This window comes from Dromiciops gliroides, chromosome 1, assembly GCF_019393635.1.
Source record: "Dromiciops gliroides isolate mDroGli1 chromosome 1, mDroGli1.pri, whole genome shotgun sequence".
NCBI classification, from domain to species: domain Eukaryota; kingdom Metazoa; phylum Chordata; class Mammalia; order Microbiotheria; family Microbiotheriidae; genus Dromiciops; species Dromiciops gliroides.
Genome location: NC_057861.1, coordinates 506666608 through 506682857, shown reverse-complemented (window position 1 = coordinate 506682857; position 16250 = coordinate 506666608).

Sequence of the window (16250 nt, the reverse complement as noted above, 5' to 3'; positions counted from 1 at the left end):
AAATTAGCTGGCAAGGAATAGTAGAATTCCATAGAATAATCAGAGAATCCTATGTTTCAAGATGGAAGAGATATATGAGTCTATCTAGTCCAACTCTTTCATTTTACAGTTGTGAAACTGAGGCCCAAAGAGGTTAAGTGACTTGTCGAAGGTCACATAGATCTGAGGCAGAGACATGATTTGGACCCAAGTCCAGCTCACTTTTTTACACCATCATCACCATATTCATCACCACTACCATCATTTTCATCTTTGTCATCCTATGCCTTTATCAGGAATGTATTGTGGCATGATCTAGAATGTCACATATTTTCTAGAAATTAAAGTAAGGTCATAGAAGATCCATTTGATGACAGTGACATATTGAGAAAATAGCCTTTGTCCCGTTCAGAGAACATATCCAAAATGACCATAGAAGATAATATTAAATATTGGGATAAAGAGACAGGACGTTTGTCAAATTGGTGCAGATTTGTGCTTTAGAGAAATCTAATGTCATGTTGTGAAATCATTAAGAGGATATATATGTCCTCTAGCAATCTATGGCACTATAAAGACAGTGAAATATGCCTGTATCTTGTTTGATGGCACTTGGTAAATATTGTTCATTTAGCAGACGCTATAAATTGCTCACTGCCACAGAGCAAAAAGAGAGTCATACTTTACAACCATGAAGTAATCAAAAGGCTATATTTTAAAACTTGGAGGCCATAGTCATAAAATGCAATTTAAACTAGGACTTTATGGTATAGTCTTAGACAAGTAAATCAGATTTTCTAATGAACATCTCAGTTATTTTAGATTTCTCACATAACCATCAGAGGAAAGGAAGAAAGGGTAGGGAATAAGGGAATTGGGGGGTAGAGGGGAGGGGGGAAAATAAGTATTTCTATAACATCTACTATATGCCAAGCACTGTTAAGCACTTTAGAAATATTCTCCCTATTATTATCCTCATTTTGCAGTTGAGGAAACTGAGGCAAACAGATTAAGTAGCTTGCTCAAGGTAACACAGTAATTGTCTGAGGCTAGATTTGAACTCAGATCTTCCTGACCCTAGGCTCAGTTCTCTATCTACTGCATCACCTAGGAAGCCCCACCTCAGACACTTACTAGCTGTGTAACCCTGGAGAAGTCCCTTAACACCAATTGCTTTAAAAACATCTTGCTACTGGACCCGGATGACCCTGGAGGAGATAGTGAGGTTGGTAACTTTGCACAGCCCTCACTCTCTTAAATTCAATTCACTGAAAATCATGACTTCAGCCCGATGTCAAGGTCCTCTTCAAGAATAAAGGACAAACAACAGAACAGAACAGAACAGAACCACCCAACAAAAACTTCTTTTTCCCCATAAACATAACATCTTCCACAGATTTTATTTTGCCCAAATCTGAGGAAATAAAAATGATGACGTGTCCTTCTTCCTTCTGATTTAACAAGGGTACATTTTGTCACCCTCTTTTCCTTTGATCAAGTGGCAAAACTGGGATGCTGAATAAACTAGAGTATAGTATTTGAAATTCTTTGGGCAGTTTATTCCCTTATTTTAAGGGCATTAGTAAAAATTGTATAGTTCAAGCTCAAGAATCAGATACTGGGGCAGCTAGGTGGCACAGTGGATAAAGAACCAGGAGGACCTTTGTTCAAGTCCGGCCTCAGACACTTGACGCTTACTAACTGTGTGACCCTGGGCAAGTCACTTAGCCCTCATTGCCCCACAAAAAAAAAAAATCATATGCTAATACTACTGCTACTACTAATAGTAGTAGTTATCATTTATATAGCACTTTAAGATTCAAAAAGTATTTTACAAATATTACCTCATTTGATCTTCATAACTACTATGTGAGATAGGTGCTATTATTGCACTGATTTTACAGATGAAGAAATGGAGGCAGGCAAAGGTGTAAGTGATTTGTCTAAGGTCACACAGCTAGTAAGTATCTGGGGTTCTTTTTGAACTCTGGTCCTCCTGAGACCAGCACTCTATCCACTTCACCACCTACCTGCCAATAAAAGTGAATGCTTGCATATCTTGAACTGGTAAGGGTTTTGCTATTAAAGAAACAGGTCATGGACCTCAAAGTTCATTTAAGGTTGAACTAAATTTTGACAGCATCCGAGGTTATTTCCAGCTGAGGAAACGAAAGACAATATGAACTCAAGTCTGTGGACTAAGTGGCCTTCTAGTAACTTTTTATGAAAGTGGACAAAAGATCAACTACTACCACTGCAAGGGTTTTGTTTTGGTTTGTTTCTTTTTTAATGTTAGCTTAGCATCATGACAATTGCCTTAACCCTCTTCTGAGATATAGAACAGCATTGCTGCCCCAGGTCTATGCATATATGGACCCCCCAAAATGCTTTCCTGTACAGTTGAACTAATATCACACAATCATACCAAAATAGCTTCATATTGAATCAATTCAATAAACATTCATTATTAAGAGCCTGGAGCAGCTAAGTGAAACAATAGAATGTTGGGCCTGGAATCAGGAAGACTGCTTCCTGAGTTCAAATCTGGCCTCAGACACTTGCTAGCTATGTGACCATGGGCAAGTCACTTAATCCTGTTTACCTTCTGTAAAATGAGCTAGAGAAGAAAATGGCAAAGAACTCTAGTATCTCTACCAAGAAAACCCAAAATGGTCACCAAGAGTCAAACAGCACTGAAAAATAACTCAACAACAACAACAACAACATTAAGTGCTTATTATATGTAAGACATTGTGTTAAGTGCTGTGTTAAAAGAAACCTTATTGATGATCTAATCCAATCTCTTATCCCAGGCCAGAATCCTTTCCATATCATCTCTAGATGAAGTCATCTTGTTCCAAACAGATGTTTTATTTTACATAATCATGGGAACTGACCTACTTGCTGCCCATGACCAAAGTGTCCAAGACAACCTCAAACCAAAGTTGCTCTATATTAACCTTTGGTAAATTCTACAGACATTTAAGAAACTGAGGTTCCTTAAATTCTGTTCTTGAGACTAGAGTCTTCCCTCCCAATCCTCATGATACGCAGTAAAAAGTCAGAAATACTGCAGTATCATGAACAGAGGGCTCTACTTGGAAAGAGAAAGGCCCTGCTTGACACACATCCCACATCTGACACTGAATTTTGTGACCCATGTCACCTTCCTGAAGCTCTTCACTTCTTCATCTGTAAAATTGGGGAAATCATATCTGCAGTACTTACCTCTCTGTTGAGATAATGCAGATAAAAGCTAAGAACAGATAATACTTCATTTTTAGTGTTTATTATGTGCCAGAAACTGCCAAGAGTTTTACAGTGATTATCTCATTTGATCCTCCTAACAACCTGAGGAAGTCCATGCTAGTGTTATCTTCCTTTTACAAATAAAGAAACTGAAGCAAACAGAGTGACTCGCCCAGGGTCACAAGCAGCTACTGTCTGAGGTTGTATTTGAACTCAGGCCTTCCTGACTCTAGGCCTTGTGCTCCCTCCATTGTGCCACCTATATGAAGTGCTTTATGGAACTCAAAGTTCTGTGTATATTCCAGTCATTATCAGATCTCCAAGAGTCCCTGAACAATGTAAAAAATACACTTCACAGTAAGGAATTTTGAGTTAAAAGCACTACATAGATGTATAAATTATAGCTTTGCCATAGAATGTGGCTAGCACAACTTAAAACCTAAATCTGACTTTTTCAGTTTTAAATTTTAACACCAGCACTCCACCCCAGGACAGCAAACCCATCCACAGTTTTTACTCTTGTCCCATTTATAGCAGCAGAAGCTTGAAAATTATAAGGGAACTTAGCAATTACTTAGTCTAGTTCCCTGATTTTATAGATACAGCTAATGTCACTGTGGAGGGAAGAATTAAGCTGAAGAGGATTTTTTTTCTTTTCCCCCCAAAAAGAAGAGAGGTTAAGACAGACCATACCTGTCTCTCCCATTGGGCAGGCCCATTGGTATGACATCTCCCTTTCCCCTATCCTTCCCATCAGGGGTTAGAGATTGAGTAAAGGTAGCTTTGGCTGATCTGCCACACTTTATCATAACGAGTTTGCTTTTTAGCCAATTGGTCAAACAATGGTCCACATAGATTCCTTTCTCTGAATCATCAAGGGAGCTTATAGTACAAATAGAACATCATTACATAGTGCATGAACCCCCAGGCCAAGATGAGGGGGAAAAAACAGCTACTGGATCAAAGTCTAGCCTCCCAGCACTGATTATAATTCTGTCTTCAAATTAGCCACTGTCTTTTCTACAAAAGTATTCTCTGTATACAGTTAAAATATATATTCAACAGGAATCTAGATTGATTTTTTTTCTTTATCTAGAGAAAGCTAGCTTCAAAGTAGCTTTGAAACAGCAAGTAACCAGATCAAGAGAGCTAAGAAATAATAATAACATTGTTGTTATTATTGTATGCATACCTGTTGGCTCAAGCAGAGAAAGGAAGAGAAATTTGAGAAGAATTTAGAATTTTTCATCACTTTTATGCAGTTCTTAAGTGGCATGCCCCACCCTCCCCCAACAGCAATGGCTAGGGAACTCCTATAGAGGCAGAAGTATAAACTTAGCACCCAGAGCCCTCAAAATTGGGTCATCCAGAGAAGATCATGGACTCATGGAATGTCTAGGAAAGAAACACAGGTGACTCTCCCATAGAAGCCAGGATTACAAATTCTGCCCCCACTGCTCCTAGCTAAGCCAACAACCCTGGGTTTCTCAGAACAGATCACTAGATGAATGACTAACCAAAAAAGAAATAAACAAATAAGACATATAAAGAACTATTATAAGGCCAGGAAATTGCAAATAAATTGAAAGCAATAGAGGAAAGAAATTAGAGCTATGAAGAAGAGATATAAAAAAAAGAATTAAGAGGTAACCACAACATACCCTTTGACCCAGCAATACCACTTTTGGGTCTTTTCCCCAAAGAGATCATGGAAAGGGGAGAGGGACCCACATGTACAAAAATATTTGTAGCTGCTCTTTACGTGGTGGCAAGGAATTGGAAGTTGAGGGGATGCCCATCAATTGGGGAATGGCTGGACAAGCTGTGGTATATGAATGTAATGGAATACTATTTTGCTGTAAGAAATGATGAGCAGGAGTTCAGAGAAACCTGGAGGGTCTTGCACAGGCTGATGATGAGTGAGATGAGCAGAACCAGAAGAACACTGTACACATTATCATCAATATTTTGTGTTGATCTACTGTGATGGACTATATTCTTCTCACCAGTGCAATAATACAGAAGAGTTCCAGGGAACTCATGATAGAAGAGGATCTCCAAATCCAGGAAAAGAAAAAAAGAACTGTGGAGTATAGATGCTGAATGAACCATACTATTTCTTTTGTTTTTGGTGCTGTTGTTTTTCTATTTTGAGGTTTTTTTCTCATTGCTCTGATTTTTCTCTTATAATATGACTAATGCAGAAATATGTTTAATGTTATATATACATACATACATACAGGTCATATATATATATATATATATATATATATATATATATATATATATATATATATATATATATATATATATATATATGACCTATATCAGATTACCTGCTTCTATGGGAGGGGGAGGGGAGAGAGGGAGAAAAATCTGAAATTGGAAAGCTTGCATAAACAAAAGTTGAGAACTATCTTTACATGTAACAGGAAAAAAATTAAAAAGTTTATTAAAAAAAAGAGGTAAGCACAAAAGGTACAAAACTTTACCCAAGCAATAGGCTCATTGAAAATTAGAATAGAAAAAATAGAAGTCAATGACTCCATGAGACAAGAAATATTTTTAAAAATTCAAAAGATTTAAAAACTGAAAATGTAAGTTATCTCTTATCAAAAACAACTGACCTGTAAAATAAATCAAAGAGAGATAATTTAAGAATCATAGATCTACCTGAAAGTCACTACCAAAAAATAAAAAGGAGGGAAAGGAGCTTAAATATTTTATATCAAGAAATCACAGAAGAAAATTATATAGATCTCTTAGAATCAGCGGGCAAGTGAAAATAGAAAAGACAGCATCTCCTTAAAGACTTCAAAATGAAAACTTCCAAGAACATCATAGCCAAAATCCAGAGCTTTCATATCAAAGAAAAATATTGCAAGCAGCTAGAAAGAAAGAATTCAAGTACCAAGGAATCATAGAGTCACACAAGATTTAGCATTCACCACCTTAAAAGAGCAGAGATCATTTCAAAAGGCAAAAGATATATTTACAACCAAGAAAAGCTTACCCAGGAAAACTGACTATGTTCCTACAGGTGAATGAAGAATCTTTAACAAAATCTAGGACTTCCAGACATTCTTGAAAAAAAAAACAAAAAACAACCCAACAGCAGAGCTGAGTAGAAACTTTGAAATACAAATACAAGAATAAAGAAAAACATTAAAAAGTAAATACAAGCAAGTAATTGGAAAATAATTTATATTTATGAGGGGTTTGCATTCTTATAGGGAGGGGTAAGGCTACAAGTATCCTCTAAGAACCATGATGATAGCAAGTGTTATAGAGGAAGTCATGTAAGATAGAGGTCCTAGAAGTGATTTTTGTTATGTCTTTATGAACTTAATATAAGAAAGGAAAGTGACAGGGTGGAGTGTTAAGGAATACACTAGAAAGGGGAGGTATGGGAAGAGGGAAACTTATCTCACATGCAGGTAGAAGTTTATACAAATGAGGACGGGGAAGGGGAAGCTGGTATCTCTTTAAATCTCATTTTGAACTGATACAGAATGAAGTGAGAAGAACCAGGAGAATTTCCATTGCATCGACAACATTTTAAAAACAAAGAATTTTGAAAGAATTAAGAACTGTAATCAACCACAATTGCAAAGGACTAATGATTTAGCCTGTTTCCCACCTCATATCAGAGAGGCGATGGACTAGATTGCAGACTGAGAAACACGTTTTTTGGAAGTGGCCATTGTGGGAATGTGTTTTCCTTGACTAGGTATATTTGGGGGTTTTTTGTTTGTTTTTGGTTTTGGTTTTTGGTTTTTGCGGGTCAATGAGGGTTAAGTGACTTGCCCAGGGTCACACAGCTAGTAAGTGTCAAGTGTCTGAGGCCAGATTTGAACTTGGGTCCTCCTGAATCCACGGTCAGTGCTATAACCACTGCGCCACCTAGCTGCCCCCAACTGGGTATATTTCTTTTAGGGGATTTGTTGTCACTTCCCACCTGCCCCCTTCCCAGTATAGAGAAGATATAGGAAAAAGACAGGGTAGATGCTTGCTAATTGAGGGGGGGATTAATATTTAAAAATTTATGCAATAGATAGTACAATAATGAAATAATTCATTACAAAAACTAATCTATGATTACTTAGATCATACATACTATTGGCATGCTGCCAAATTCCAGGAGCTATACTGAGAATGGTACATGAATGTTGAGCCATTTTTATTTGTTATCAATCTGATTGTTACTAATACATATTTAAATAGGAATATGATTTTTCCCTTTTACAGAGTAATTTGAAACAATATCTGTGTTATTTTGGGAAAAGAATATCTCCTCAACCTTTTGTGACATGCTCCTCATTACAGATTAGAATGCATTTACTGAAGGGAACCAAAAATAAAAGCTACAGTCAAACCCCATGAACTAGAGCTGAGCTATTCTGGTAAAGGTCTATAAACCCCATTCCCCAGTGGTTGCAGCTGCTCCTGTCAAGAGCTATGCTCTTAACTTCAGTTCCACCAAGGTAACAGATGAGCCCAGAGGCTGTTCACAGAGGAGAGTTATAAGACATCTTTCCCATTAACAAAATCAGACAGAAGGGAAATAATCTCCTCACAATCGGGGGTAATCCTCCTTCCAACGATTTTAAGCAGCAGCCACTTCCTGGCCAAATGCCAGGTTGAGTTCTGAAGTCCAGTGTTCACTAGGTGTTCTTTCTGACTTCTCTGATATCTCCCCAACTCCTCATGCTGGCCTCATGTCCCAGAAACCCACAAAATCATACAATAATCTCACTGCCTGCGTTATATTTCACTCTGAAATGCCTTGCTCTTTCTGGTGGGTTTCATATTCAGGCAAATCTGTCCTAAACTTCCAGCTCTAATAGATAGATGTCCAAGTGATTTCTCCTACTTAACATACAGAGAAATCCTCACCTACCCTCAATACCATGTAACAGGCTCAACATCCAGGTTATGTCTCTATCTGTAGTTTCCTACTCTGGCTATCTTCTGTCATTATTCCTATAAAGTAGGCTGCTGACTGTCCTAAAAAGAAATTACTAAGTGGTGCTGTAGAAGGTACATTGGACTTGGAGTCATGAATTTCAAATTCTACCTCAAATATTTACTAGCTCTTTAACCCTGGGCAAGTCCATTAACATCTGAGCTTTAAAACAGAGATGATAGCACCTACCTCACAGGATTGTTGTGAGGAATATATGATGTAAGATATATAAAGTGCTTTATTAATGCTATTATTATTAGCATCATTAAAAGTGAGACCATATGACACTAACAGCTATCTTCTTGCCTCCTGTTTCCAAAATGACATCCCTGTGTTGGAATCAAGATATAGTGTGTCCAACTGTGACTGATCAGATCAATACAAGCTCAGATACTACCACAGTTCAGGCACAAATAGCCCATATGATCATTTGGGAGGGAGATATTTCTCCATTTTCATGTCTATGTTTCTTTTGAGCTACTACAATTCTGCTTTGCTTATAGAGTACAGCACCTTCTTTGATTCAGGCATGCCACACTAAATGATCCTATGTCAGTGTCTCCCACGTCTCACAATGGATTCCAAAGTTCTTCAGGGAGACCTTGAGAGTCTACTTGTATTGTTTCTTTTGGAGCGCTTGCCTTGTGTGAGTTCCCTGTAAAATAGTCTTTTAGGCAAATGTACTTTGGGCCTTTGAACAAGGTGACCAGCCCATGGGAGTAGAATATTTGCCATTTATACTCAACACGCAGCTTGAATACTTGACAGTTCAGCTCAAGAAAGGAGCTCAGTGTCCAGGACCTTACCTTGCCAGTTGACTTTCAGAATCTTCTTAAGACAATTCAAATGGAAAGGATTCAGGTTCCTGCCATGGTACTGATCTAATCTCCAGGTGTCACAGGCATCCACAACAAAGAGGTTAAGTACAACAGCTCTGTAAACCTTCAATTTGGTAGGCAGTCTAATACTTCTCTCCCACACTTTCCTTCAGAGCCTCCCAAACCCTGAGCTAGCTCTAGCAATGCATGAGTGAACCTCATCATCTATGTGGACATCCCTTGAAAGTATACTGTGAAGGGAAGTGAACTTCTCCAAAACATTCAAATTTTCTCCATTTTCTATAATCAATGGTTTAATGGATGGATGGTGTGGTTCCATCCATTAGAGAACCTCTTTTTTGGGGGGGGGGTGTTTGGCCAAAATTATCACACAGCAGCAATGAATCAATCCACACTTTGTTTCTTGTCAGCCTCAGAGGATGCTTTAAGTGCACAATCATTTGTGAACAAAAAGTCACTCACCAATACTTTAGTTTTGACTTGTAATCTTTTCAAGTTAAATAATTTACTGTCAGTGTGGTAGCTAACCTTGATGCCATTTTCATCATCGTTAAAGGTGTCTGACAACATTTCAGAAAACATTGGGTAAAAAGTGTGGGAGCAAGCACACAGTCCTGCTTTGCTCCATTGGTGACTAAGAAAGTGTGAGAGCATTTTCCTTAATCTAGAATCCAGACAAACATGTCGCCATGAAACCGATGTATGATACTGATGAACTTCTCCTTAGAACTCCTGCCCCAAGGCCAAGAGGTCATGACTGGTAAATTAATGAGTTCACTGATTTGCCCACTAGATTTAGCTCACCCCAAACTTCTATTTTCTTGCCATTTATCCTGCTGTTGGACAATTAGATGGTGTAGTGGATAGAACATTGGACTTCGAGTCAAGAAGACCTGAGTTCAAATCTGGCCTCATATACTCATTAGCTGTGTGATCCTGGGAAAGTCATTTAACCCTGTAGGCCTCAGTTCCCTCATCTGTAAAGTGAGATGGAATAAGAAAGAGCAAACAACTCCAGCGTCTGCCAAGAAAACCCCAAACGAGGTCACAAAGAACCCTAAATGACCCTGCTGTTGCATTCTGGACCGTCAGACTTCCAGAAAACATTTCCTTTGGAACTTCTTGAATTCAACTTTATAATTCCCATTGAAGAGGTAAGCTATCTTGATTTGTGGGTCACTGAGTAAAAACTAACATATCTAGCTAACCCCAAACCATTAGACTATGGTTCTTTCTGCCCACCACAGCCTTCTTCTTGCATTATATCGTACCTTGGAAACCCCTTCTCACCAGTTACAAGGACGCAAACACACACACACACATTTATGTATGTGTATAAAATATATATAATATATATACATACTTTGCTTCTTATTTGGGGAACCATAAACTAATCAATAAAATGGTTCTTCTAGAAAAAAATGTGTACATCAAATTCTGTAGTTTTATTCACCAACCCTATGACTACTAAAAACATTTGGTAAGGCATTTGCCTTTCCTTGCTACTATTCCTCTCTTCCAATTGATATGGAAACTCCTTGGCAGAGACTATCTTGCTTTAATTTTTTTTCCCCAGCAATTTACCATAATTTGCAGATGAGTATTTCATAAATGCTCTTTGTTCACTCAATAACAATCTAACTTAATCCTCACTATGGTAAGGTAAAAAAAAAAAAACAAATAAACAAGCAATTCAATCCTAATTGCCTGAATTTCTACTTTTCTCAGGCACCAAAATGGCATAAAATTTCAAGGGAGAGAACCCAAGCTGCTTCAGACATAGGTTACACCTGCAATTTTTATTCTTTGAAAAATTTGGTGTCCCATGATTTACTACCATGTAGCATCACCGGAAAGATGTTGGTATGAAAAATATGGGCTTTTGTATCGAGAAGCAGCGTGGGATCATCCAAATTGCCATGCAGTTTTCCAAATGCAATCAAGCCTGTTCAATTCCCCTTATTCAAATTTGGGTTCAGTTCTTTTTTTCCAATTTCAGCACCTGTCCACATTTTATGTACTGATGGACTAACTCAACCTTTCCAATTGTTTGTCATCATATGGTCATAATTCATTCTTTCCTATGTATTTGGTTCTGAAAATGTGGCATGCTAGGCTTTACTCTTTTGTGTTTATAGAAGGTACAGATAAAAATCCTACAGGCAGAAAAGGCATAGAGGAGTTGTAATATGAACCTTGAAGGAATTACCCACACAAGTGAAAGCAAAGACCTAGTAGAGCATCAAATCCACTAAATAATCTATTGAAGTTTATTGGTTTATTATTTTACAGCTTATAAAATAATTTCATATATATTATCTTATTTGCTTTTCAGAAAGCATGCAGGAAAAGAATAATGGGAGGCTAACCAATGAGGGCCCAGTCCTTAGAACATACTCAGATTTTCCCTTCTTGGTGGGCTTTATACAGCATCCCCAAATATTCTCTGTCTTGTTCCAAACCATCACATGGAGATTTGGCAAGCCTCCATTCAGGAATGAGTGGCTGAAGACTGAAACTTTGTTGTTGGTTGAAGAGCCGGAAGGCTCCATAATTCACAAGTTACTGAGTTGGAACTAAATGTGCATACAAAAGGAGTGATCTATTCTTGGGTAGCCCTTTTTGCTTCTTTTCCTTCTTGATGTTGAGTGAAGCAAAAACTGATATGAGCTACCAAAAGGGAAGGGCAGAAGGTTCACCAGAGCCATCAGAGATCCCACCAACAACTGGGATCAGTACTAGAGTATTCTAGAGCTATAATGGTCAGCAACAGAGGAAGCTCCTCCAGATGGAAGAACAGTCCTTCAAGCATGGTGGTAGCTACAGAAACTGTGGCTCCTACCAAGAGAGAAAAGTACTGACCCACTGAGCCCATCAAAGGGCTACACCTAAGGGAACCTTATGATGACTTCACAAAGGGGAAAAAAAGCCCTACTTCCAGAGCCAGGAATAGGAAGGAACCTCTTGACTATGCATGTTATCTAAAGATGTTCCTTGCTACCATCATAATATAAGCTAAAGCCCACTCTCTCCAGGGACGCTGTGTATGCAAAGAAAAGTATGCTTCATTATGGTGGGGATTGTTTGAGGTTTTAGTCTTGCTAAACAATTTCAGCAAATCTCTTTTCTAAAACCCAATAGATCTCTTCCAGTTGATTAATAAGAAAGAGCACACCAGATGGAGGCTTGTGAGCAGAAGTACTGAAATCCCCAAGGCCTGAGGGTTCTTCCCTTTATAATCCTTCCAAGAGTAGCGGTCAACCACCATCTAGGGACCCAACCTGCCAGGAAGAGTAGGAGTTGAGATAGTGAGCAGAGAGGGAGTGGTTAGAAAAGCAAGACAAGAAACTCTTAGTCCCATTTTACAGATAAGGAAACTGAAGCTAAGAGAAACTATGACTTGTCCATGTCACATAACTAGCTAATGTCAGAGCCAGAATTTAAGTCTTCTAGTTTGCTAGTCCAATCTTCTATTATACCACACTGCTTCTAACCAGAGCCATCATAGCATCACTTTCAAACTATATTCAAATGATAAGGAGGTACCATATTTCACATGTTTCTTGGAAAAAAAATCCTATTCCCATTTTTTCCTACTCATTCTCTTTTCTTCTGAAATACTTCTTTATTCACCTCCCTTGTCCCATTTCTGTCAGTTACCTTCTGACCTGCAATAAAAATAAGATTTGCAAATAAATCCCTCATTTAACCTCAATTTCCTTAAGAAAACTTTTTTATCTACAGCTAAAAGGAACATAATGACAGTAAGTGAATAATGAGAAGAAGAATTATTCATCACACAGTTAAAGTGATTTTCAAGGGGGAAAGGTGTCATACAGACATTGTCCAGGTCTGTAACCACAAATTTTTAAGGATAAAAATTGCAAAGAGGAAAATTTAGACGTGTCAGAAAAATCTTAGAAACAGTGGGAGTCATCTCAAGGTAGAATGGGCTACTTCTGAAGGGTCCTTTTTTGTTGGAAGTCTTTAAGCAGAGGCAAAATAACCATTTATTGGATATGTTTTAGTATCAATCTTTCGTGGTCTGGGTTGGACTAGATGGCTGGTCCCTTCTGGAATTCAGTGGTTTTGTTACTCTTTGACCTTTTATTCTGGACAAATTTTACCTACTTCCTTATAATTTTCATCCAGTGATAAACTCCTTTTTGTAGCCAAACAGAATAAACAAAATTCGTCCTCTGTCTTAGAGGAAACTAACTGGTGTAGTGGATAGAAATCTGAACTTGGAATCCAGAAGACTTCAATTAGAATTGAACCCTCTAGATCATTAAATACCCAGAGACCATTCCCTAGAAGAGTTATTCTACTTAGTTTTAGAATTCTTGTCCTAGGTACAAGAGGTTATGTTTGGTAAATTAATGGACCCAATGACTAGCCCACTATATCTAGCTCACCCAAAACTTATATCTATTTTCTTGCTATATATTCTGCTATTGCACTTTCTGGACCACCAGACTTATAGAAAAATGTCCTGTGTAACTTCTTGCACTCAATTTTGTAACTCCTAACCTAGGGCTAATATCTTGCTTTGTGAATAACTGAGCAAAAACTAGCACATCTAGTTAACCCCAGACCACAGTGCGTTCTCTCTACCATGGCCATCTTCTCGAATTATGCCATACCATTGAAACATATTCTCAAACACACATACTCCCCACATATACATACACATATTCTCCACTTCTTGAGTTTAGTTTTGCCATTTCTTATTTCTCTTTTGAACCATTCCAAAACATCTTATTATTTGTCCATGTTTTTGAGAATCCTCAGGGTTCTCTACCCCACCAGGTATTGATTGATTTTCCTTTATCTTGCAAATCTATTTAGAGATGTTTGGATTCATTTAAATGATCAGGTGGCCAAAATTGCCTCCTGCTATTAACAACATGGACAAATAATAAGATGTTGTCTGTTTGTGCTCAAGGTTCTTAATTGATGAAATATCAATAATTTCCTCATATTGTAAAGGAAATAATGAAAACACCACAAAGTATTCAGTGAATATTCTGTGTTGAATTGACTTGAGGACATAGACAAGAGCCCCAGGAGAAATTTTCTTCCTTTTCAAATCTTTTATTAATTTCAGCATTTTTTCCCATAAATTCTCCTATCATTCACTTTATGACTACTTCATTTTAAGGTAGTTTCTTCAAGGGCTGGACCTCAAAACTGTCTCCAGTCTCCTTCCAGACTGAGAAATTTATTTTCCACTAGCTTCATTCTCTGTCCTTCAAACAACTTTTGGAGGGATAGGACTGATCTTAGCTAGATACCAATCCCCCTTCCTTCAGGCCTGGTGGAGCTTCCCTCATATATGAGTACATTTCCCCAGTTCCCTCTTTCCCTAACTTATAGCTAAGTGTTGCTGTATAGCAATAATACTACTGCCCTATGCAAAGCACATTTTTGCTTTCTTATATACGTTTACCTACACCACATGGTAGGGGATGTTGATGCAGAGTTGTTGTTGTTTTTTTCCTCACCTCTGAATGGTAGAGTGAAGGCTGATAAGTGAGGGGGTTGAGAACTAATTGACAGGTGCTTTAGCCGCAGTGAGGGAATGTTTTATCAGAATTCAAAGAACAAGCTTCTTGTGTTGGGTTATGCTGTTCTTCCAGAGTCTGGGAGCTGATGAAGAAAGAGATACTTAGTAAGAGCTTTAGGGATTAGAAATTAGCCTTCTCCACTATTAAATTATTGGGTCATTACTTAGTTATGGTTTTTGCTGTCTTAGACCATGATAAAAACTATAATTGTCTCAGCTCTCATGCATAATTCTTATTTCGGAGGAGTTGGGGAGAGGCCATGAGGGTCATGGAAATTGTCTATTCCTCCATCTTGTTCCTCACATGACCCAGAAGACTTTTAGTGTCAAAAAAACTTGATTCTCCAGGATGCATAGGAATATGTTTTATGACAAGATAAATTGCCATATTTCTGTAGGGTACAATCTAAATAATAAGAATTCTATCTAATTGGATTTTCCTTTGTGGATGGTTAAGATAAACCCTTTTTGAGTGTTTAAAGACCTTTCTTAATAGTATCTTCAGTATTCCAAGGCTTCAAAAAACTAGCATAACATTATCCTCAAACACCAACATCTGGAGGACTTCATTATACATGTGTGTATATATATATGTGTATGCACATGTGTATGTATATATGTGTGCATGTATATACATGCCTATATGGATTCTATATAGTCATATATTCTAGACGTGTGTGTGTGTATATATATCCTGAACAAAACTGAACAACTTGAAACACTTGTTCACATACATACACACATATATATGTCTTGAACAAATAAATATGGATATTTGTATATATATATATATGCACATATCTATGCACATATGTATATGTATTATATCTAGGCATACATCTATATATGTCTTGATCAAGTACTAAACAACTTGAAATACTTGAACAAATACATATATGTAGACATATATATACAGATGTATTATAGAACAAATACTTAAAAGTGTGTGTGTGTGTGTGTGTGTGTGTGAGTGTGTGTGTGTAAAATTTTGAACAAACCTTTCAAAGGGACTGGTTAGGACCAGATTAAAAAAAGGAGAGGAAACTAGGCTGGATTGCCAATGGACATTTTTAGAGCTTCTTTAATTACCCTAAAATTCTTCCTAAAATATTCTACTGGTTACATTTCTGAGTCATGGCACAGAATAGTACAGCCTCTCAAGAATTAAAACTGAGTATCACTAAGAGAATCATGAAAAAGTCCATTGTGGGGATGAGCAGGTTATAACACATAACAAATGAGGAGTAATGAAAAAGGCCTGGAGTAAAGGATACCATAAAAAATATATGATTTTTTTTAAATGGAAGAGTCATGTGGAAAGAGTGAAGGAAAACCAAGAGCTGATGTGCATGCCACAGAGATACCCTCATGATGTAGAGGAAATAAGGAAAGTGCTCAGCACGTTCAGTGAATAACCTGTGTTGAATTGATGTGGGGACATAGACAAGAGTCACATAGGATAATCAGGAATGGACAGGGTATAATCTGCTTCATTGGAGAGAATGTCCATATTAATGGGATCACAGATCTCATCTGAACATTTTGATTGTCAAGTAAGATGAGATACAGTGGAGATCCAATGCCTCTAGCAAACAACTATAGGTTTCTGAAGCATGGAACAATAAAGCAAAAGAGGATTTATCAAACAATC